Consider the following 24,861-nt stretch of genomic DNA (forward strand, 5'->3'; position numbering starts at 1 on the left):
TTGTTTTTAATGTCCGGCCGCGCCCGGCTCTGTTATCTGTGTCCCATGCAAAGCGCGTGTTCCATTCTTTATTTTTATGCCGCACAGGCTATCTCATTCAGATAAGCAGAGTGTTTTGCCCTAACGCCGCTAGCCCGAAATAATTTTCTGTGAATTCAATGTTCTGGATGCGAATCGACGGTTCCAGAAACTCTCGCGCCTTAAGATAAAAGCCTGCACAGCAGACGCCGCGGCATTCGATTCTGCGACGCTCGCCGACGCACGTACGTCACGTTGTTGACCGCTGCTTCGCCGCCTATGTATTCTTTTCAGTTGTCAGGGGAGCACAAGTTCGCTCCAATAAACTTGTTTCTCTTCCAAACAACTGCGTCGTCCTTGGCTTCGTGACAATAAGAAACTACGTGTCGGGAGTCGATGAGAGACTACGTGTCGGGAGTCGCACAGTTGCAGCGCAGCACCTGAGACTGAGTATTAGCCTAGCGGGATTTTACTATCGAACTGCTATGCTGTCTTGGCGCACCAAGCACGTGCCACTCGTGTCTTTAGTTTTCACGGCTTTTGTAGGTGACAACAAAGCGTAGGCGCTGACCATCGATTGATTGATTGATTGGTTGATTGACTGATAACATGTTTATTCCACTTCGTTTCACTTTGGCGAGGCGGTGTCTTAGCGTAGGGGGTTTGGTAGGCAAGGGGAAAGTGGGAACGAATACCTATGCCATCATTTTCTGCGTCAGGGGGCTGGAGGCAACACTGTAGGCGCGTGGGGTAGCAGCCGTCGTAGTATGCTGTGCATCACCGCAAAGACATGCACCCACAACTGGTGCTGCGGAGTCCAATACCAAAAGCAGCCTGGCGCGCCAAATGTTAGTAGCGCGCCCAGCAAGCATCTCAGGCGGCAGAACGTACCAGAACGAGACAGACGTGGGCCACGGTCCAAGTAGCCAGTTGGAAAAGACACGGTATCGACGAATACTGTAGTGGTGGTAGTCTCACACTAGATGCATTAGGTATGCCTTCGCATGGCAAGTGCTGCAGGCGATCGAGACACTGGGATGTCCGCACGACAGCGCGTGGCAAGCTGTTCGGTGGTCTGGACTTCGCGGTTGTTCAGCCTGGGGATAGCCTTCCTCTGGAGCGACGGGCAAGCACAGAGAGGGTAGGCGCGTGTGCTAGTCGGTTCACATTCTCATTCTTATGGATGCCGCAGTGTACAGGCCCCAAGTGGAGTGTATTCTTATATTCTGATGACCGGAATATAAGAACCTTGCGGTGAATGACTTCGCTGATGGGCTAGTGATTTTTATAGTGGCACAGGCTCAGGCTCGATACGGTCTTTCTCGGCACCTGCACACATGGGAATGCACAGGGAAGCTCATTTCGACTTCCCATAAAGCTGCATCGTGATAGTTACAGATTACCTGCCGTTGAGGTTGCGCGCTGTGGTTGAGTAACACCGACGTGGTGCGACGACATTGAAACCCACCAGCTTCATCGGACGAGACCTTGCGCAGACACAATATGTCAGTTGGCTGTATTGGGCATAGCAAGGCCCATGATGAAGGGGCGCTACAGTGCCGTTGCAGTTGCGCCGGCTATACCGTCGCAAAGACTAGTAGCGTGGAGCGCAGTGCGATTCCAGACGGGGGCCAAGAGTGTTCTTCTGTTGCTGTTGCCGTCTGCCACGTTTTGACGGCATAATGGATAAGGGCGACGTCTTTAAGGTAGTCATGTGCCCTGGGTCTCGGTTCCGGGAGTGGGATCCGGACACGGATGCCGTGAGGAAGCGTCTGCAGCAACATGGTACTTGATTTCTGGAGACCAGATGTCGTTTTTATAGAAATGGCCCTTCAGGATAACAAACCCTCCTGGCTCGTTTGTGATCTACTACTGATTGATGTTCCAAGGCTGACTGATGTTCTCACCTATCTTAGCCCCTGTAAGGCGGACGAAAGATAATTCATGACATACCCTGTCAAAACGCTGACGCACCGAGAGCACTAGTATACTTACATTGGAAATGACGAAACGCGCCAGTTGACGTTCGTAAACAAGAATACCTGACATTTGTTCGCCCGCCCTTAAAATGTTTCTCTCCTATGCAGCCTCCTTTCCAGCATATATTAGTAACTTGCCAGGTGCTGTTTAAACAAAGAGTCACGGTTCATTTCTTGCAATTGCTGCCGCTATTCTAGTATCACACATATAAAACGTCCCCTTTTATTAGAACCTCTACAAATACGGGGTGCAGTCGCTCTTCAGTCTTGGCTCCATAAACGCAATGACCTATTTAGTCCATCAACCTTCCCTCTTGCAGCACCATTGTGAACGTCACAATGACGACTCATTAGTGAAGCAGTACATCCATCTATGGAAGAACAGTAATTCAGTTATTCGGCGGCGCCCCGCTCCATTGCGCTCTTGAATGTCTTTCTGGCGTCTCTGGCAACATAGCTGCCCGCGAAGATTTCCGCGAACCCTGTGAAACATTTTTCATGCTAGCATAGTGTAAAGCTGTTTTTTCCTTGCCGCTATTTTGTTGTAGTTGTTTTTTGTTGTATTGTTTATTACAAACTTACATACAAGCAGTCTGTTAAATACTTTCAGTGCATTGTTCTGGACTGTGGGTGGAACCTGTGACACAGTCCAGAACAATACCCTTGTACTTTGTTGCAGTGAGGTCTAAGTTGCACTTTGGGCCTCGCTGTTTTGTTAGTTAAAGCGAATATTGCAAGGCCTCACTGACGGCCATGAGACACTAAACGGGCTGCAGGAGAGCCAAATGTACACCATTGAAGGGTACGTGATAGCTGAAATGACGAAACGAGATGCTTTCTGCAATCGGCATGCAAAGGCCACATTCCGATCTCCCAAAGCGCAACGCTGCGCTAGGTCCAACTCAGATTTAACTATATCGGCCAATTCATGGGAACCAATCACAAGCTAATACTAATAAATGAAAAAAATCATAACATCACCTTTGGTTAGCTCAAAGTTGTCGTAGATAGGGTTGTGCAATTTGCGTTTGTATCGGAGGAAGTTTCCCGCATCTTTCCTTTCAACCTTTTTGTTCCACAAAAAGGCGTTAAATTTTTCTTGCGTCCGCGCATGTTGCGCCTTTAGACGTTTTCACTCATGCCGAACCAAATGGTCCATAATAGCTTTGGCCAACTTGGCCTTCTACATTTCTTTTATTCTGTTTCTCTTTTCTTTCCTACATTCCCCTCTATCGTTGTCTTCCCCTCTACACCAGTCCCCGCACAAAATTATATGCAGGTGAGCTCCATGCCGGGATCAGTAATCCTAGTGCCTTCCTTTTCCTTTCACTCAACCACTAGAAATAGTCGCAGCGCAGCGCTGCGTCTGCAGAAGAACACCCGCCGGTTCTTTTGCGTGCCATCTCGACTTGCGTGCCATCTCGAGTGTGCAGCCACCGCATGGTGGAAAAACAGTATGGAACATAAAGGACGCGAAGAAAAGCCGCGACTAGGGGACAGAAAATCTACCGACAGGAAGACGACGACGCTGATAACTCTACAAAATTTACCTTAGACGGGTAAACGCTATGAGAGCACATATCACGGTGGATGCAAATTAGGGTGCCCTAATATTCCTTCTAAACTACATGAGCTCTGCCATGCGGCGGCAACAGAAAGGTCCCACGTGCGGCTCGGGCATTTCACAACTGGTTTAGACCTTCAAACGTATTGGCAGGCCTGACGTCTCCACTGCGTATGCAGGAGTCTAAAGTTATGCCTAATGTTACGCCTTCATAGATAACTTCATTAACAGGTGCCATCAACTTAACGTAGATGAGTATCACGTTGCTTGGCACTTTTTTGGGATGAACGGATGCTTACGTAAGGGAAGGTGAGGCAGAAATGTTTGAAGAGAAACTAAAGGGTGGAAACAAGTTCGCCATAGTGGATAAATTACGGTGCTAAGAATTTAAATACACCATTCTGGAAACTAGCAGTTGCTTAATAAGAAATGAGGTACCAGAAACGTGAAAACAAGTGACGACGCACCGTACACTTTCGTGTACCAGGCTTTGTGACACCACAAAAGTGGTGAATGGAGAAAGCTGATTCGTAAAAAAAAAATTATAGATGTTTTCCAAAAAGGCAAAGATTCCGAGTGGTTGTACACATAAAATAAACACATATAAAAGCTTTCGGCGAGCTCAACGTATTTAAAATTACGGACTGCAGCTTTTATACACGGCGAGGTGGGATATTGTTTAGGCATTATTCTCCCGACTTTAATCGACCGACTATTTTGTTTTTTATGTGTTTTAGTCGATCATCTTTGGTAGGCTGAGGTTGTCCTCTCTACTCTGCGGCTGAGAAGGACTGACGTCGATCCAAATGCCAATAAAATATAAAGCATGTAACGGCATTTCACGACCAGATGTATGTACAAAGATACCCTTTTGGTGCATTTTCTGTAGTGTTATTAATAAACAAATGACCACGTCGAGGTTAACGGGGATGCCGTAAATGCCCTAATCTCGAAGCATCGAAAAAAGTCAAAACGGCCGCCATCGCTGACTTGCGTGCCTCAGCGGCGGTTCTGTAATATTTAAGATACTCTCGCTATGGTCGGCTTCTCTGGCGGCAAATGCCGGGTCCTGCCTAGCCTGAGGGATGCGCTCGGCGTCTTTTTCAAGTGCTTCTACATTTATTTACACTAAACCTGCCTAGTTTCTAGCCTACCTAGATAATCTGCTAGTATAACCTTTTCTAGGAACACATGGTGGGGTTCCCATCATTCACACGTGCATTATAGCCGATAATGTACTTTCGATGCTTGTTTTGTGGTGTCCTCAAAGTAATAGCGAGCTCCATGCTGCAAGCCTGATTACGGTGACGCATGCGCTGAACGTCTTAGTCCTTGGCGCCTTGGCGATTTCGCCCATGGCAATGAAACAATTGTGGGGTAGATGTATCCAGCTTTGCTATAAGAAGTCAGTGTCATTCTCATTTGGTGCTACTCCCAGGCGGCACAGAAAGTGTGTCCGAAGACGGGCCCGTCTATGGCCGCTTTCTGGTATGTGCGGCAAGCATCCAGGTTCTGGCAGCCGCTGATCATACGACGAGCGGCCAACATTCGGCAACCAGCGCTTCCGTATTTCTCCGGCCGCCCGTGTTCAGACGCACAATGGCAGCTGCCCGGCTGCCAGATATTCAGTTGCCTTTCGGCTGCCGATGTTGAGAAAGAAATCGGCCGGAGTACGGCTTTAGGGCATCCGTTTTGCTTTCGGGAAGCGGTGTTCAGCCGACGCACGGCAAGCGACCGGCCACAGGATATCCGTATTCTTGTGGCAGTTGGTGTTCGAAAGGAGACCGGCCGTAGTGCGGCTGCCGCGCATCCGCTCTTAACGGCAAACCACGCGTCTGGGGGCAGAATAATCGTTTTCTTCGGGCAGCCGGTGTTATAAAGGAGACCGGCCGACTTACGGCCTCAGAATGTACGCTTGCCATTTCGTTAGCGGTCCTCGGCCGAATTACGGCAAGTGAACGGCCGCAGAAGTTTTGGCAACCGGTGTTCAAGAGGAGACCGGCCTTCATAAGGTATCCGGTTATACGTCATTATGCGAATAACGGCGCGCGTCTGGGCGCCGAGAATTCATGCACAGACGTGCTTGGAAGAAGACCCGCCGATGTAGGACCGGTTTTTCCCTGGGTGAAGAAAGAGCCGTTAGGGGGTCGAATGGCGCAGACACGTTTTTCAACCGCTCGGTGTTTCTACGTTTTAAATGAACGAACTACGCTTGTGAAGCAGTAATGAGTGTTCTCGGTGAACGGGAAAGGTGCAAGAACTCACTGGACATTACCAGGGAAACGTTTAGGCCATCGAAATGGCATTTATTGCCACAAGAATGTGAAACACCGACGGGTGAGCTAAGCCTCGCCAGTCATAACCGCTACAACGCCACGGCCGTCGGCTTCGCCGACGAATCGGCTGGAGGCTATTCGCCCACTCAAGAAATGGATACCATTGGAGACATCGACCCGGCAGCGATGTCCGATCCGAGATGGCGGTGGTTCACCAAAATTAGTGGCCTGAAAAGGTGTCGAGCAAGCGGCCACCACGCAGGAGCTCAACCGGCGTTAGGACTCCCCACCAAAGAAAGGCAAGGGCACACAAAAGCGCAAATGTAGAAGAGGCTAAGCTCGTGCATTGGTAGGCTCAACTTCGTGCCCTGCACTATGTTGCTTCATGGGATTTTATTAGTGCCTATTTAGAAACAAGTGTTATTTTCAATTTGCCATAACAACAGAGCCTTGTGAATAGCGAAGCCTGGATGTTAATTTAGTTTCGGTGTTTGAAATTAGGATTAGCTACACTTGGGATATGACCCATTTGGTTAAACATAATCACCAGCATCCTAGCAAACACGGATTTCTTTGGGTTTTTCTTGTTCAACACAGCTTTTTGGGTTCACGCACGAATTGGCTCTGGTAATGGATAGGCTCTAAGTAGCTGCCTACTTTTTTTGGGGGCAAAAAAGCATTTGACGGTGTTTCATATCACCTTCTTGTTAGTACATTGCCGGCAATAAACTGAATCAAATGGTTATTGCATGGATAGCCGAGTATAACTCTGTAAGACAGCAGCTCGTCGCTCTCAATTGTTGTTCGTCCGGATATGTTCCCGCGACCTCAGAATTCCCCAAGGCTCAGTTGCGAGCCCTCGTTTTTGTGGCCTCAAATCTTTGTTAAAAATGTTCGTGAATTAGTCTGTAATTTACAGGACTATTGCGAATGAATGTGATTCAAAATACTTGCAGCATGGTGCAAATTTATAACAACCTGTGTGCTGATTCTGAAAAGTCGTTAAATCTTAAAAAGTGTGTTAACATCAACTTTACAAGAAAACCTTCATTCCAATGGAATGCGTGTAAAGTAAATTACACTGCTTTAAGAACGGCCAGGGAATATAAATAACGATGAGTTTATTTAACGAGTTGTTAGAGAAACAGGCACGTGCACAACATAAAAGTCACGGCTGCACGTGTTTTTTGGGTTTCCGAGGTAAAATTTCATCGAACCTCTACGTAACTTTAAAGAACAACCGTATTTCACTCATGTGCGCTCAGTAGGAGTACGCATGTGTTTTCTGGGCTGTTTCACCTTCTTCACCTTTCACCTTCTTCAGCACTTTCTCTGCTACCGAAACAAGGACATGGGTAGGGCAACCACCCTTGTTCTTCTATTGACTGTTTCACCTTCTTCACCTTTCACCTTCTTCAGCACTTTCTCTGCTGCCGATACAAGGACATGGGTAGGGTAACCACCCTTTTTGAGCCTTGTGCATTGGCGGTTGAGGCTATCCATCACGGTTTGCGAAGACGATTTCGTGATTTCCTGCGAGATGCAGTGAGTTGCAATTCCACGCTTTATCAGTGTTGTGTGGGACGAGTCATAAGGTTAGAAGTCCCTTTTCCCCTCTTGTGTGGTAGGCCGAACATGTGTGAAATTCTTCTTCTCTTATAAACTGGTCAAGAAATTGCAGGCACTTGTTTCCTGGCTTTTTGTGAGTGGAATATAGTCCCACAGGCAACCGGCTTAACGGTTCCATAATTTTAGATTTGGCACTGTTAAGGTTTGTTCGTGAAGGCATATCATACTAAAGAGTCGTCAACGTTGGACAAAAACCTCGTTAGACAAAGTGGGGCCAAGTCCTCGAGAAGATTCACATCCCCCATTTTCAAATAAATGTCTGCTAACAGCGGAGCTATGCATGAACCACTCGTGATCCCGTCTTGCTAGGAATAAACACTTCCCTCGAATTCAATGTACACTGACTGTAAATACATACTTAGCAGGTCCAAGAAAGAAGGAACACTAACACACGTTTCATTCTGGAACTTGACTGCTCCATAAGTGAGTATGCAGTCCTCTACTTCCAATAAAAGACGTTCTTGTGGAACACTGTAGAACAGGTCTTTCACATCTACTGAAAAACAAGACACTGGGGGGAGGGAGCTGTCCAGAAAACTGATGATGTCCTCGGAGTTGCGGACCAGGAAGGGGTCGTTGACATGTACTTTCTTCAGGTGGGAAATGTAGGTGAGGAGCTGTAGCCTGCTGTCATGTTGCCTTGTCTTCGACGATAACCCTGAAGGGCGCTCTTTCCTTGTGGCTTTTCAGAGTGGAGAAAGGGAGCAGGTCCAGTTCCTTAGCGGGCTTGATTCGTTCAGCCAACCTCTCAAGTCCTGCCTCCTCACAGAACTTCCCTTCTCATGTGCGGACGGATATAAACCTTTCTGCGACATATCTTCCGCTCTCTAGAAACTCTTCGACAGAGCATCATGATCCTTCGCTTGGTATATTTTATTGTTTAAAACTGCAAATTCACCTGTCCTGTTGGCCCGCACTAGCTTCAAGCTGGTTTCCCAGAAAAACTTTTGCGTCCGTTTGAATGTTATTTCCTTCCTTTTACCTTGGCGTTTCCCTGACGTCACACATTGAACTGCCCCTGAGGTGCACGATTCTTGTTCACTTTCGCTCGTAACATTACCAAGAGGGTGTGCGATTCCCGGAAGATCCAGAGGCTTTGGGGCAAGAGGAAAATCAAACAGTCCCATTTTTGAGGGTGCCTTGCACATGCTGTTGGAGGTATTGACCTAATAGATTGGTGACCGGCAGCTTCCCGCACTGGTTGATCTTTTCTTTCATTGGTAACGACGTGAAGGAAGTCTGAAACAGGCGCTCACCTACGTGTCTGCCCGGTCTTGGAAGTAGTTTTTTATAGGTTTCATCGTGCCGAATAGATATATTGTCACGTGTTGCGTTTTATTGTTATTTTTATGTGTGTTTTTCGTGTCCATCATATACAACCGCCCCCCTTCACATGATAATACACAGTTGATATTTTCATCCGGTTGTAATTCATCCGGTTCTACGTTTTCGTGTCAGGCAGCGCACCTCTGCGTTTCAAGATGTTAAAACACCAACCAGTCCATTCCCAAGCCTTGATAAAATTTCCCAGGAGACCAAAGATCTAATTAGGAAACACGCAAACCCTGACAATCTCCACCTCAGCTGACCCAATAGAACTAGCGGAGCTTTCGAAGTTAATCAATAAACGCAAGACAGCTGACATACGGAAGTATATATCGAGAGGATCTAATACGCTGTAAAGAACGGAAGTAGCCTGAGAGCAGTGAAGAGGCGTCTTGTCGTGTTCAAAAATCAGTTGTATGCACTTAAAGACAAGCAAGGCAATGTCATCAGCAATTGGGGTAAAATAGTCATCGTAGCCGAGGAGTTCTAAAGGAATCTGTACAGTAGGAGGGACATCCAGGATAATGGTGAAGAAGAAATAGTTCAGAGGAGATAGACATCTCACCAGTAACGACCGAGTAACTAAGGAAGGCTTTGAGAGAAATGAAAGGGGGCAAACCACCTGGTAAGGATCAGATAACAGCAAACCTCTTTAGGATGGCGGAGAAATTGTACTTGAAAACAAGCGAACCTGTGTACGCAATGCCTAATGACCGCCAGTATACCGGAATTTTGGAATAACGCGAACATCATCCATAAGAAAGAAGACATGAAGGACTTGAAAAATTACAGTCCGAGCAGCTTAGTGTCAGTTGTGTACAAGGTGTGTGTTTTGCTAACAAGGTAATTGCTAACAGAATTTCTGCAACCTTAAATTTCAGTCAACATAAAGAACAAGCAGGGTTTTATAAAGGCTATTCAACAATGGACCATATTCACGAGATCAATGAGGTGATAGAGAAGTTTTCTGAGTATACTGAACCCCTATATATAACTTCTTAGATTATGAGAAATCATTTCACTCAATTGAAACCTCAGCAGTCATTCAGGAATTCCGGAACAAGGGTGTAGATAAGCAATATGTAACAATACTAGAGGATATCTACAATTGGTCCACAGCTATCATCATCTTCCATAATACCGAGAGCAGTAAAATACCTATAAGGAAGGGCGTCGAACAAGGAGACACAATCTCTTCAATGTTATTCACAGCATGTATACAAGAAATATTCAGAACATTGGATTGTGAACAGGTGGGAGTAAGGGTTAATGAAGAATACGTCAGTAACCTCGGATTTCGTGATGCCGTTGCCTTGCTAAATAACTCGGGGGACGAATTGCGAAGCATGCTTTCCTAACTGGACGAACAGAGTAGAACCGTAAGCCTGAAAATTATTATGCAGAAAATCAAAGTAATGATCAATACCCTTGCGACAGCACATCAGTTTGAAATAGGTGGTGAGGCAGTGGAAGTGGTGAGCGAATATATCTAATTAGGCCAAGTTGTGACATCGGATCCCAACCATGAGGCAGAGTTAATTATAAGGATACGAATGGGGTGAAGTGCATACGGCAAACATTCTCAAATACTGACTGGCAGCCTACCATTGTCCCTGAAGAAGAAAGTGTATGAGAGCGGCATATTACCGGTACTCACCTATGGGGCAGAAACTTGGAGGCTCACTAAGAGGGTTCAACTTAAATTGAGAAGAAGTCAGCGGGCAATGGAACACAAGATCATTGGTGTAACAATTACGGACAATAAGAGAGCGGAGTGGGTGAGGAAACAAACGGGTGTTAAGGATATTTTAATACAAATTAAGACGAAATAGACGTGGGCGGGCATATAATGCTAAGACAATATAACCCTTGGTCAATAAGGGTAACAGAGTGGATCCCTAGAGAAGGCAAGCGTAGCTTAGGGCGGTTGAAAGTTCAATGAGCAGATGAAATCAAAAGGTTAGCAGGAATAAATTGGTCGCAGTTAGCACAGGATCAGGCTAGTGTGATAATAATGGCAGAGTCCTTTGCCCTGCAGTGCGCGTAGATAGGCTGGTGGTGATGATGATGATTTATATCACCATAACTGTGCTCAGCGATGGGTTAGATTTTGGGACTTGACGTGTGCTTTAAAATTACCACTGAAGGCATCCCACCTCCACTGATAACTTGTGAGTTAGGGAAACGCATTGCACAGTATTGCATTACAAGGCTGGTAAAGAATCCCTTCAGTGGCTGCATTTTGTCCAGTATTTAGGGGAACATCATCATTGGTGCAGACGTGATAGACACGCGCAGTCTGTGCTTCTCTGCTGTAATTCCCTATTGCGGATAAGACGGGCGTATGCCTAAATCAAATATGGCGTGAAGAATGCAGTTGACAGGTCGCCAGAACCCTATTAGGAGACCCTTGTCGTGCATAGGATGAACCCTGGTGTGTATTCTAGATATTCAAAGAAAATCCACTGTAAACACTCTACACAAAATAGGCAAGACAATGGCAGTCACTGAAATCAGTGGACAAGAATCACTTTCTCTGCTCCACTGGTTTTTCTCTGAACATCAAGAACTAACAGGCCCAGATTTCAACTTTACTATTGTATTCCAGTTTTGGCGAAGCCTACCAAAGCAAACTAAGTGTTTCATCCACTGATACACCTATGAAATATGGCGTTGTGTGGAAGTTAGAAATACGTTGAGTGGATTTTTTGCACAAGGATATGAGGCAGATTCCGTTCTCCTGTGCAACTACATGGAGGGTAGTGGACTTCAGAAACGGGTTAAAACACTAGCGTATTCACGGGAGGTTGTGACCATTACTACTCCATTGCGGCCAATCCTGCTGTGGTGAGGGAGTTCGTTACCGGCAATGGTCTTCGGGGTCAGATCGCACCCCAGGCCTCATTCTGCAATTCCATCAATACGCCGATCTTCTTTTTCACAAGTGGTAGTACAAGAAGTATTCAGAACATTGGAATGGGAACAGATGGGTGTAAGGGTTACTTGACATTACATAAATATTATCAGATTTGCCCATGACGTTGCCTTGCTACGGAACTCCGGGGACGAATTGCAAAGCGTGCTTTCTGCACTGGACATACAGAGTAGAAAGGTTGTTCTGAAAATTAATACGCCAAAAAATAAAGTAATGATCAATAACCTCGGGACAGCACAGTGGTTTCAGATACGTGACGAGGCATTGGAAGTTGTAAGCGAACATATCTACTTATGCCAAGTTGTGACCCCGGCTTCCACCCACGAGGCCCAGATAATTAGAAGGATAAAACTAGCGTACAATGCATAGGTCAGGCATTCTCAGATAATGAATGGCAGCCTACCATTGTCCCTGAAGAAGAAAGTGTATGACAGCTGCATCTTAGCGGTACCCCCACGGGCAGATATTTGGACGCTCACTAAGAGGGTTAAATTTAAATTGAGAACGACTCAGCGGGCAATGCAGCGTAAAATGATAGGTGTAACATTAAGGGACAAGAAGAGAGCGGAGTGGGTCAGGGAACAAATACGCATTAAGGACGTATTAGTAGAAATAAAGAAATGGACGTGAGAGGATATGTATTGCAAAGTCAAGAAAACCGTTGGTTATTGATGGTAACATAGTGGATCCCTAAGGAAGGCAAGCGTTGTAGGGGGCGGCACAAAGTCAGATGGGCAGATGAGATCAATAATTTTCGGCGATAAATTGGTTGCAGTTAGCACAGGACCGGGATAATTGGAAATAAATCGAATAGGCCTTTGCCCTGCAGTTGGCGTAGATATGCTGGTGATCACGATGATGATGATGATGATGCAAAAACGCTGGTGTGACTGCTGCAAAGAAAACACCCATAACCGCGTCATTTTCTCGGACCTTCATGGAACCACGCTGACATGGCATTGAGAGCGAAGGGTATTAAATTTTCAATATACTTCTGCATTGTCAGAGGTTTCTGTAATCCTCAGTTCCCAAGACCTTTTCTCCTGTTACAGACTGTCTGCTACATTTAGTATCTTCAGTATTCAATAACCTTTTCTTTTTCTCACTCAAATTCCAACGTGGACGCCAACACTGGTGTTATTTTCATCGTTGAAGGGCGATTTCATGGTTTCTTATTTACATAAAAGCGCATGATACTGAGCTGCATTAGTAAAAGTAGGAATCTCACGTGTACGAGGTCCATGCTCGCGTGTTACACGTGCAAAATTACGAACGCCGTTGTAAATAATGCCTCACTTGCACTAGGAACACGAATAGTTTAAACGTAAAAATGCTCAGAATGGAACCGTTAGCATCGCACTGACCGCCGTTGTCATGTATAGCAGTGGGAGCAGCAACCTCTGCAGGTACGTTACGAAGTTTTTCTTAAGGCTAGAATGGACATCTTTTGCAGCCATTGCGATTTCGGTGCAACTTCACCAAATCACTTTTGGAATATCTTGAGGCACTTCCAGCTTTCCACTAACCGACGATCTTCGCGCTGCAATACACGTGAAATGGTTTCTTGTTGAAAACAAAATTGTTCACTTTGCTCTAAGGAAAACATTAGCAGCAATGCACAAGGACGGGCGCGGGTGCAAATTGCGGGAAGACTTTGACGCCTCTGCATACCTCCATTTCGAAGACATTCATACAACAGCGAATTTTGAATATTTTTCGGCGGCGGGGGATTGGTTGCAAAGAAAGGTCACCAGATAGCACAGTGCCCAAAAACCAGTAAAAAAACTCTGTCATCTTTGCGAACCTATGCTTCGCGTACAAAACTGGTAAAATGAAGAAACGCATAATTATATTACTCACGTGCTTCGCCCGCCAGCCTACATTATAAACTTCTAGCTATAGACAGAACGTAAATATTCGCATATTCTCTTAGAGCACTTCACCAAACTCAATATGACTATAACACTCCACAACTCTGGGTGGTACTATTGTTTATTACATTTGCAGGAAAGCCTCGGCTCTGACAGCGCTGCACTCGTCACACTTGCACATAAGCCGGGTGCAAGGAATAGGAGACTTCACGCAGGGGCTGCGATGGCAAAATCCATGTTCACAACCCTTTTTTTTGCAATACACCTGGCAAAATTTGTCGTTGCAATCCCCTGCGGCTTGTGGGGCCAATACGACGCTAACAACCATAATAGCTAGCACTAGTTGTCTTATCAGCATTCTCAAGCGTAAGAAGGATGTTTGGCCAACTCCGTTTCTCAGAAGTATTCACAATCCTGAAACGAATATTGAAAAGAATTTAACAATTGCAAAGTCACAAAAAATGCAGTGGCTAGGGCTTCAAATAGGCGCACTGTTTTCGCATGTTCTTTTTACTGGCGAGATCAGCGCGGCAGTGTTTTATTTTCATGTTTGTGCTTTTTTGGGAGCAAATGCCTTCGCATGACGGAGTCTGACCAGTCGGAGTCGGATGCTCTTGCGCAACCCAGTGGCGCGGGAAACTCTTTTTATGTTTGCACACTATTAGTATTTATCAGACTCATATTAATCGTATCAAAGAATAAGAATGTTTCAATAAATCAGTTCCCCGCACGGGGCACCTCGTGTATATAAGGTGACGGCGTTGACGACACCCCCCCTAACTCGGCAGCCCCCCTAACTCACCCTGTAACCAACAGTGGTAATGGGTTTCAAGCTGAAGGCAGAACCCACAAACCGTGGCCATCGGAGCCTTGGTCAAGCTCCGGCGGATAGGCTGTCTCTCTTTATCAGAAAAGAAGCTCCGGCACGCACCTCTCTGACTATCAGGCTAAGAGTAGAGGAGAAAGTCACCCCCCCCCCTGCTTTTTGTTATGCCGTATGGTATTGTCTAAACGCCCCACCAAAAAATTGGCCGCGTATCTGCTCGTTTTTTTTGCAATTGTCGTAAAAAGACGCTAGTGTTTGTATAACATTAGCCAAGGAAATCCCCCTTTGCTTTCCCGCTCACTTATCATGCTCTTCCTGTACCGTCCCGCTTATCCCAAGGTAAACAGACTAAAGGTTGCGCAAGGCGATTAGAATTTACCGCGTTCAACTGTTAAAGGCCGGGTTCCTCGATGCCACCGCTGCAGTACGGCGGAGACGCGCGTGAATGAAGGTGGCCGACTACAAGTTTTATAGAACCGCGTGGCCGTTCTCCATGTGCGTTCCAAGCAAGACGTGGAACCTAGCTAGTGGAACCTTTCGTTGCTGTTGCCGCGTGATTTTTTTTATGCCGTCAGGAGGCGGCGGTTTTCTGCAGTAGATGTAGAATATCATTTGCTATCGAAAACCAAGCATCCATATTTTTTTATTAAAGGAACACTCAATATCCCTTGTGTACTAATTTCCTGTCTTTTATTTGCGTAATGTCTTGTTCTTGTTCAACAAAGTTGACAAGTATGAACAGATAAACCGGGATTACACGTTTATGTTTGGCTGTGAGTATATAAGACTATTGCGCAATATAAATTTTACTTTGGCCGGGTGGCTGAATTGAGTCACAGACAGACAGACAGACATACAGACAGACCAAAATTTCTGTGTTTAAGTAGCCCAAGAAAGACTATCGTCTTTAAAGCAGCCATGAAGACAAAATAGAAGTTGCGTTTATTAAAATTACTGCTTATTCCCGATAACAATGATACCAATACCATCGCAATATTCGGAGAAATAACGAAGATATTAAAGAAAACGTGTGAAGCAGTCGCGTCCCCCTAGCCGATTTTCTGCTTTTCTATCCCGTCACGGAACCTTGTTTGTGCGATTGGCGGCCACCTAACTTACCTGTCGTGACGACACATGACTGCAGGTCTGTAATAGGGCCTCTAGTTCCATTTTACCGTATAACTTCAATGCTAACGTGCAATTACGCACTGAAAATTGTTTTTTTTTTTTTGGCCGGTTAGACCTCATCCTTGGTCATAACACGTCACTGTGGCGCAAAATTGGGAAGTTTTTAAATACTGCTTGCTTTTTCTTCGTTAAAAACATTGTTTGTAGCTGCAATGAAGCTAGTGAGATACTGAATCATAGTTCTTTCAAACTAAACAAAGTTGTATTACCTCTTCATGGCTCCTTTAAAATATCCGGCCCTGAAAATGCCCGCAGCGCACTAACGTACAAGCCTCTACCGAGCATTGATGTCAGAAGTGATGACAGCTCTCCTCGCTTTCTCATTTCGCAATCTGTGAACAAAAAATCACCAGTAAATACGAATTGAATATTTCTAGTGGGAAACTTTACCGAGAGTGTTGTTAGAAAAAACTACAACGCGGTAAAACTGACTTCTGGAGATGTGCCCATTGAAGCCAGCCACAAAGTGTAGTCATATCAGCTCCTGAAACAAACTAACATCTATGGCCTATAAAAACAGCCACACCACACAAAATCCTAAACAGTTCTCAATAGTCATAACTCATCTAATCAAGAAAACCGAAACCGACATCCTAGAACGACTGCGTGACAAAGGGGTCACAGCACTCCTGCGCATCACATGAAGACGACACTGTAAAGAAATCGAAACAAAGGACGTAATCCCGACCTTGGACAGAACCTTAATACCAGAATCCTTGACGGGACGTTTCTTCCGATGTCCCGAGCGCCCGGACGGGCCAAACGAACGCCGCTGCTACAAACATTCTGCAGCAAAATGGTGAGTTGGGCTATTGTTGGTGAAATTGCAAGTAAAAGCCTTCAAAAGCGCTCGTCCTGTGTACTCTTTGTTAGTGTCGCGCTTTTTCAAATGTTACGCTTTTTGGAGGTTTGGGCTGCTACCAATGAGAGCGTTATGGGCATGGTACGAACTCTTACCGGGTAGACCTATATGTACGCATTCTGCTCAAATTAACCATCTTATAGATAACTATGACGCTTAGAATTTACTCGCTCTAACAGCCTTGCACTTAAGACAGCGTATTCATGATCGTGCGAAACGTTCAAACTAGAAAAACAAATAATCGCTGAGAAGGTAAATAAAAACATCAGAATTCGCGAGGCTTGAAAGCAGTTTTAACTCTTCAGCTCCGGAAGGCACGCTGACGCTTCTCGCCGGAGAGCGGAGCGGCGCATCGTTTCGACGGCGACGCTATACAGGCCAGCTGATTGGCTCCCTCTCTGAAGCGACGAGCACCCGTAAGGCTGCTACATCCAGGTCCAGGGTTCCCGGGCTGTCGGGCCTACCCAGGATATCCAGGTGATGAGGTGGACGTTGAGGTATACGCGCCTGCACTACAGTGCATGAAGCGGGCTGGGATGCCCAAGGCAATCGAAAGTTCTAAAAAGCACCCACCGAGAGTACGAGCCCCGAAAGACAAAACATGAACAGAGAAACAAACACACACAAGTATCTCTTGAATATCTATAGTGGGAAGAGAAAATACCATCCAGGGGAACTGCAGAGGCCTCTGTAAAAATCTTGATGATGTCAATGAGTTATTGCATTCCAATCAGCCAAGGGTGGGTGTCTGCAGAAAAAAAAACTTACACTCCAAACACATAAATTTCTTGAATAGTTACATGGTATTTAAGAAGGAGATCGATGGTGGAGTCACATTATCTGGGAGTGTGGCCATCATCGCCCGGAAATTCGTGGTGTGCTCCACCATCCATCTAAGGACCATCCTTAAGGCTGCGGCAATTCGAACCATAATCTTCGATAGGCTAGGCGCTCTATGCATCCCTGCTGACGTCTAGCTCTCAAGCTCAGATTTCCAGGGCACTGTAGATCAGCTGCTCGAACTGCTAATACTTATTGGCTACCTCAATGCACATAATCCTTCTGGGGCTGTTCTCGTGCGGATTCGCGATGTCGTCTCAGTGAGAAATACTTAACATCGGCTGGATCATGTATTTTCAACAAAAACAGCCTACATAAAATAATAAATATTCACACCTTGACTTGGCTATCGGTACCGCCGCTCTTTTTCCATGTGTTAAAGTGGGGCGTGGGCACGAACCCATATGCTAGTGACCACTTCTGCACCTCACTAACATATATACGTACAAGCCTAAGCAGTCCATCTTCCTTCAAGAGGTTTATAGACGCAACAGCACACTGGAATACATTCACAGAGACATGTCAACTACGCTACAATTACACAAGGCACCTACACGGTGATGAGACAACCAGACTCCTCCCCCCGCACATCCTCTACGCCACAGAAAAGTCAAATCACATATTCTCTGATACCCTGCGCAAGCAGAGGAGGACGTGGTGGAATGAGGACGGTTGGCGTCTGCGAGAGGCAAATAACAAGGCATGGGGTACCCTTCGTCGGTACCCAACGTCGTATAACCTCCTTTTGTGCAGAAGTGCAAAAGCATTTGGAAAGTGTGTGCGATATGAGGTAAAACAAGATAGTTGGTGGACATTCATGCCATCACTAAAGTACACAGACCCACGGAAGGTAAGAACACGAATACGAAAACTGAAAGGACAACAAACGCATAGCCTACTCCTAGTTAGCACAACAGGAGACAAAATCTAAGACCAGGGCAACACACTATCAACACGTGTCCATCTCTTCACACTACACAAATACAGGTATGAACATAAGCTGTCGGCCAAAAAGAAGCCTTTACTTGATAACAGCAAGTCAGAAACGTCTTACAACTGAGTTTTCGTTTCATGAGCTGAGGTCTGCTCTAAGCACGCGTAAAACCTTACCTCCAGGCCCAGACAGCACATATACAGTGATTCCACAACTGCACGCAGGCACCTTGTAACACGGCTCCACCTATAAACAAGATATGGCTATCGAGACACATTGCAAAGTCTTGGAGGGAGGCTATAGTTATAGCTTTCCTGAAAGAGGGGAAGGATCTCTCCATTACCGCTACCTATCGAATTGTGTATCTGAACAGCTGCGCGTGCACGCTTTTCGAAGAGGTGAGAAACCGAAGGTTTGTGTACTTTCTTGAGCACACTGCTCTTCTCCAGAGCTGCCAGGTAGGCGTCCAGGCAGGGCGCTCCACGAATGACCACGTCGTGGCCCTTGTAACACATATCAATGCTGTTTGTGTATAAACAGTTTTCCTTGCGGTGTTTTTTGACATCGAGAAGGCTAATGATACCGCTTGGCCTTTCAGTATCCTCAGTGAGTTCAAATCATTTGGTTTTTCGGGAGATGTTTTACACACCTTTGCTAGATACTTGCCAGAAAGCACCTTTCGCGTGAGAGTTGCTTGTGCACTGTCAAACGGTCACTCGCAAGAAAATGACGTTCCGCATGGTGGAGGGCTGAGCTGCACTCTTTTCATAGTTACGATAAACTCAATCGGAAAGGCACTTCCACCTAAAATCTCGTATTCCATGCATGTAGGCGACGACGAAATATCCCTTAAATCATGTACTATGTCAATCTGCAAATGCGAAGTCCAGCTTTGCGTCCTGTATCTTGCGACCTGTTTTTTACACACATAGAGAAAAACCCTCCTCCAGCCCTTCTTGAATCTTGAGCACAAATACCGCCTTGAACCACTGGCGTCAGTTTTATACTGACGCCTTGAAAACTGGAACGACTGTGTCCTGTGCTGCGCATGTTGCCAAGTTTATTGTCGGTAAAAGTATGAGTAAAAATACAGGTATATTCACGGCAGAGGCTTATGGCATACTCCTTGCAAATCATATTCTTATAACAAAAATTCCTCGATGTATATTTTATACTGATTCCTTAAGTGTTGTGTGGACGTTATTTCAAAAATCTTTAAAAAGCAATGTATTCAATTTCTGAAAATACCAATATGACCTAATCTGAGTTAAACATCAAATTGACAACTTCCTGGGTGTCAGGTCTCTGTGGGATCGCAGGGAACGAGACCGCACATCAAATGGCCGCTGATGCTGCGCTTACAGTACTTGTCATAACAATAGCATCCTACAACGACATGAAGCCAAACATAAAACAACTCCTACGCAAAACATGGCGAGAACAGTTCAATGAAGAGACAGACAACAAACTACACGTATTCAAGCCACTCGTGGGACACACACAACACACAAAAAATTCCCCGCATTTCCCCGAGGGGAAGAATGTGAAAGTGCGAATGCACGAGTTGAATTTGCGCGGTTCGGTAATGTTCGCGAAAGAGAGATCACACACACACACACAACTACAAAGAAAGAAAGATGCATTTATTCACAGACACCTATTTGTGTTGTCGTTGTACTTGATTGCTAGAGCGGATCTCAGCTTTGAAATTTCGTGCCAGTACTCCTTCAAGGGGGTGCATTAGCCCTTCTCACGCCCGATGCTTGGCCAATCCCCTACGTGGGTATGTGCCATGTCAGCGGCCAGGCAGCGCGCGCCCATCTCCCCCCGTTGCCAAGCAAGACGAGGAGATTCCTGGCCAATCCCCCACGTGGGTATGTGGCATGTCAGCGGCCAGGCAGCGCGCGCCCATCTCCCCCCGTTGCCAAGGAAGACGAGGAGCGCGCGCACCCGCAGCTGTTGCTATGCGGACGGCGGCGGACGCTTCAGGCTCGCTTAAGAAGTGCATTCGCACTTAAAACACCACTGACAAACACAACTGATACACAAAAGTGACCTTAGCAATGCTATCGATGGGATACACACATGTAACTCACTCCCACCCACTGACATGATCTCCAAGCAGCCTGTTTAGTAGGTGCGGAGAAGGCCTATGACTCATCCGCGTACTACTTCAAAGCACAGCACTCCACACAATACGACACAAACATTTCACGGAACTTTGCAGACAACAAATGCCACCACACACACCCAGCGTTTTAATGCGAAGCTTTATTGCTCTACCAGCCAACAGTTTTTTCATGGCGTGCGGGACAACAAACTCCCAACGCGGCGGAGGCGGCAGCGGGAGGGGACGGAGGCGGAGGGTTTCCCTTGAGGAGCACACTGTAGATGGCGCGGCGAATTTACCCAGCGTTCCCCACGCGGAACTGCTGCTCGCGGGCGTCGGCCTCGTCAAAACGGCCTTGTCAATTGTTTCGATGTCTGCGCTTGTGTTGGGCGGTGGTGTTGCCCTAAGCTAGCACATCAGGACAGCTAGGTTCCTCTCTCTCACCCTTCGAAAGATGCTCCTCTCTGTTTCCTTTCACCCGACACGCTGCCGCGGTACATCGGCGGCGTTCGTGTCTCAAACAATTGAATCCACTGCATGGCGTGAAAGGGGTAGGAAAGCAAAGCTTTAAACTACCACTGCCGGGCTCCAGCGGCGGTGTCCGCAGCTCTAGCGCGCCAGTGGCCGACGCTGCTGCTCCATTCGGGACACCACCCCTCTGGTTTCTCTGGTTTCACTCTTTGTAGAGCCACGGGTGTGAATCCAAGTGACGTCGCGTGGGCAATTGTTGCGGGTGTCATTTAAAGCTTTTCTTTCAAACCTTGACCACGTGGATCAGAGCCTATTTTTTGTGTTACACTCCCATATTTTCTAAAAGTAAAATCATAAACATCAAGGTAACACAAAAGACCTGAGGCGGAACATAGGTTTGTTTCTTCTACCTCAGAAGGTACGCCGAGCTGGCTCAACGGAGGGCGTTGCGGCTTCTTGTTTTTCACGGTGAACAGTTTTTTCACGGTGAACAACCCGTCACCGCCCCGCTTGGTGAGCACCAGCTTTTGTGGCGGCAATCTTGTGTGTCGGGAGTGATGATGAACTCTCCGTTTCCACTCCACCGGACAAAAGCAGACCCGATGGCATGGAGATGGTGACGGAAAAACCCACGGCAGCTCCCACTCCCGCCGCATCACCTCTGGCACCTCATGCACTGCCTAAGGCATCGGTGGTGCCGCTTGCGGCAAAGAGCACGCACAAATATGTTTCGTCCAAGGACCCCTCTCCGTCATGTGATGTGAGGACTTTCGATGAGGATATAGATGTTGACTCTTCCTCTCTGCATCACAACAATTAGAACGGGTTCCATCGTCCAAACCTCCAGATATGCCAAAAAAGACAAGAGTCAAAGCCCCTAAAGTTTATACATAACACCAATACTTCTACATCTTTAGTCCCTACTAACTGTGAAAAATTGGAAGGGAAAATATATCTTCACGATCTACGTAAGATAAGCAAGATTTGTTCACGAACACTTGTGTCGTATTAAAAAAATTGATCCAGTCTACGCGGTGAAGGTGGTTGGAAAGCAAATCTTTAAACGACACCCTCAACAATTGCCCATTCGACGTAACTTGAATTTACACACGTGGCTCTACAAAGAGTGAAACCCCAGATCCTGGCAGCCGTTACTTGGAATTAGTCGGGAGGGCGTCCCGAACTCAGCAGCAGCGTCGGCCACGGTCGGGCTAGAGCGGCGGAAGAACCCTCTGTGGCCCGGCCTTGAGTCAGGAGAAAAATAACGGAGGAGCGTTTTTGGAAGGGTGGGACTGCGGATCCTAGCCATCCTGATGTGCTAGTTTGGGACTACACCACCGCGCGGCACAAGCGCAGACACTGAAAATATCCGGCATATGAGCGTATGATTCACTTTTCTACCCATTTCACCTACTTAGTTCAGTAATTTCGAGAATTGCGAGAGCGGTGAGGGAACTTTTGTTATCTATATTTATGAGAACCAGTTGCTCTTTTCGCATTTTGTAATACCTCATAAAACACAATTGGATTGGTATTCACTAATTTAGAAGACGGACTCCCATTCCATGAGAGCACTCCACAAAAGGTACCGTGTTTCTAGCGGCGATATTTCTGTATGGGTTTGAAAATTTTGTTTTCCCGACCTGTCAACCAATCCTTAACGTATAATTGCCATACAACCATTTAATTCCGTTGGCTACATGTGACCCTGGTGCTGCTGTCGAACAAGTTAATAAATTCGTGTGAAGGCAGCGGCCAATGTGCGCGAAGCTTCAGAAAACATGCCCAAAAAAACCGTCGCTAACGCAGATGCCAAAGCCCTACCGCCCCCGCCACAGCCGGAGAGCAGGCATTTTCGCGCAGGGAACGCTGGGTAAATTCGCCGCGTCATCTAGAGTGTGATTTCTGAGTAAAACCCTCCCACTCTACTCCGCCCCCCGCCTCCGCCCTCCCCTCTCCCCCCACCGCCTCTGTCACTTTGGGAGTTTTTTTACCCGCACGCCACGAAAGAATCGTTGGGTGGTAAAGCTAGAAAGCTTTGCATTAAAAGAATATAACATGGATGCACACTCTTCTCGGGTAGGGTGGCAATTGACGCTAAGAAATCTATATCATGTAGTACTATCCTTTTAGGCCATGTACTTGAAACTATTGCAATTAGTTGAATAATATTTAAGGACTAAGAATGGTATGGTCCCTATAGAGCCCTCTTTACTTCCAGCTCTTGTGCTCTGATTTGAAGGTGTTTCTAGATCGGTTGCCTGACCACGGCATCCTAAGAGACGACATGAATTCCGATAATCCTCTTTCTGGCTGTTCCCGCAACGGTGCGCCTGATCGCCAAATTGAAACATTTCTCACATAACCGGCAGCATACCTATATAATAGGAAACAACCTACGTACCATAATTTATGACACAACAAATAACCACATCTTGGCTATTGAATCGGCAGCAACTCTTTCCACCTGAGAAGTTGGACGTAACGACGAATTCATATGGTAGTGACTGCTTCCCCACCTTACTAACATAGATAAGCATAGTCTTTTACAATTGTTCTTTCCATAATAGATACAAATGAAGCAAGAGAGATCAGGAAGGAATACATTTACCGAAACATGCAAATTACACCACATTCCCATAAATAACCTACACATTGAAGCAGCTACTAATGGCGAACATCGTCGGCGTAGCCGAAAAGCCCAATCGCCAGGCCTCCGGTGTTCGGCACAACCAAGCAACCAAACGAGGCCAGGGTAGAATTAGGATAGTTGGTGAGCGTGTGAAGCCGAGAACAAGGCGTGTGGTGTCCTTCGTAGGTACTCTACGAGAAGCCTCGACCTTGAAAAAAGCCGACAGAGCTGCGGCCTGAGAATGTTGAAGCTGTGTTAGAGGCTTGCCAGCAGATACTCGACGGGTAAAAGCCACAAGCTTCACTATGCTCCTCCTCTCATCTGAAGCTCCAGAAGTTGTAGTTGTGTCATCAGTCAGTGTCGCTCGCCACTGCGCTTTGTAGATCAGGTTCTACTTGCCTTGTTAGATTAAATAACTCCTTGCAATTTCATTTCACATGAAAAAAACACAAAGTAACCACTGTTTTACAACCATGGTTTTACACATGCGTGGCTTTCTTTCACCGACTATAAAAAACAACTAGACAATTTCTGTAAAATGAGTCTCACCTTATTGAGAAGCAATTTTCTTTTCAAACGCTGCAAGAAGCAGCATATAGCCTTCCCGTGGGTTTTTATCCTGGGCTTAAGTGAGAGAGTAGAAATATTGAAACCTAGGAACCCCGGCCCGGCTTCAATTTCTAAAACATCGTTATATCTTGCTAGTCTTGTTTGCAGAGCTTTTTACGTGCCCAGATGGTTTTCGTCCCGCAGTCACGCTTTTGAAAAACATATATTTCGAAGATCCTCTTTAAGCAGCAAACACGCCAGCTGCTTTCAAGGCTGTCTTGTAGAGGTATTCTTTTTGGATAAACACATGTTTGTTTTCAATGGAAACGCACAGTTAGCCTGCCGTATCCGGAAATGCCTATGTAAAAATAAGATATTTTATTACAAGCGAAAATTGTGCGTGTGGGTCAAAACAATAACAAAGGCTTGAAAGAAATACATTGCAAGTGGAAAAGTGCAAAAAGGTGTTGTGCTGATATACGCAGGCGCAAAACACCATAATCTGGTAAAATTCGGTATCCAGAGTGCCACGTGAGCCCTTGCAGGTCTAACCCCATCATCCTTGTTTCGAAACTTGATCTACAATTAGCTTGACTCGGCTGGGCCTCTCCTTAAGGGTATCTCCCGTTAAGGGTACAACCGTAAACCGAGAAGGTTGGAGTTTTTAATGTCATAGCAACGTGTAAACGATGAAAAGATGCAAAGGAAATAGGCTAACGGGAAAGCTTAATGTATCGCCGGTTTGTTGTCGAGCTTTTTAATATGTAGCTTTTTTCATTTGTGAAAAACACTTTACGTTTGTTAATTCCACGATTTAAAGCGTCACAGAAAGGCTGACATGGGGCCGATGT

At 46.1% G+C, this 24,861-nt stretch overlaps 1 long non-coding RNA gene across 1 annotated transcript; it reads right to left on the bottom strand.

Annotated features, from left to right (window-relative positions):
- Nucleotides 1-13,701: 13,701 nt before the first annotated feature.
- Nucleotides 13,702-24,126, bottom strand: LOC144164068 (uncharacterized). Its single transcript, XR_013321031.1, has 3 exons — nucleotides 24,011-24,126; nucleotides 15,822-15,944; nucleotides 13,702-14,012 (listed from the first exon to the last, which is right to left on the bottom strand). It is a non-coding gene; the product is annotated as an uncharacterized LOC144164068 (long non-coding RNA).
- Nucleotides 24,127-24,861: the final 735 nt, after the last annotated feature.

Source organism: Haemaphysalis longicornis, unplaced genomic scaffold (assembly GCF_048455015.1).
Source record: "Haemaphysalis longicornis isolate Haplotype H1 unplaced genomic scaffold, Haemaphysalis longicornis Haplotype H1 scaffold_13, whole genome shotgun sequence".
NCBI lineage: Eukaryota > Metazoa > Arthropoda > Arachnida > Ixodida > Ixodidae > Haemaphysalis > Haemaphysalis longicornis.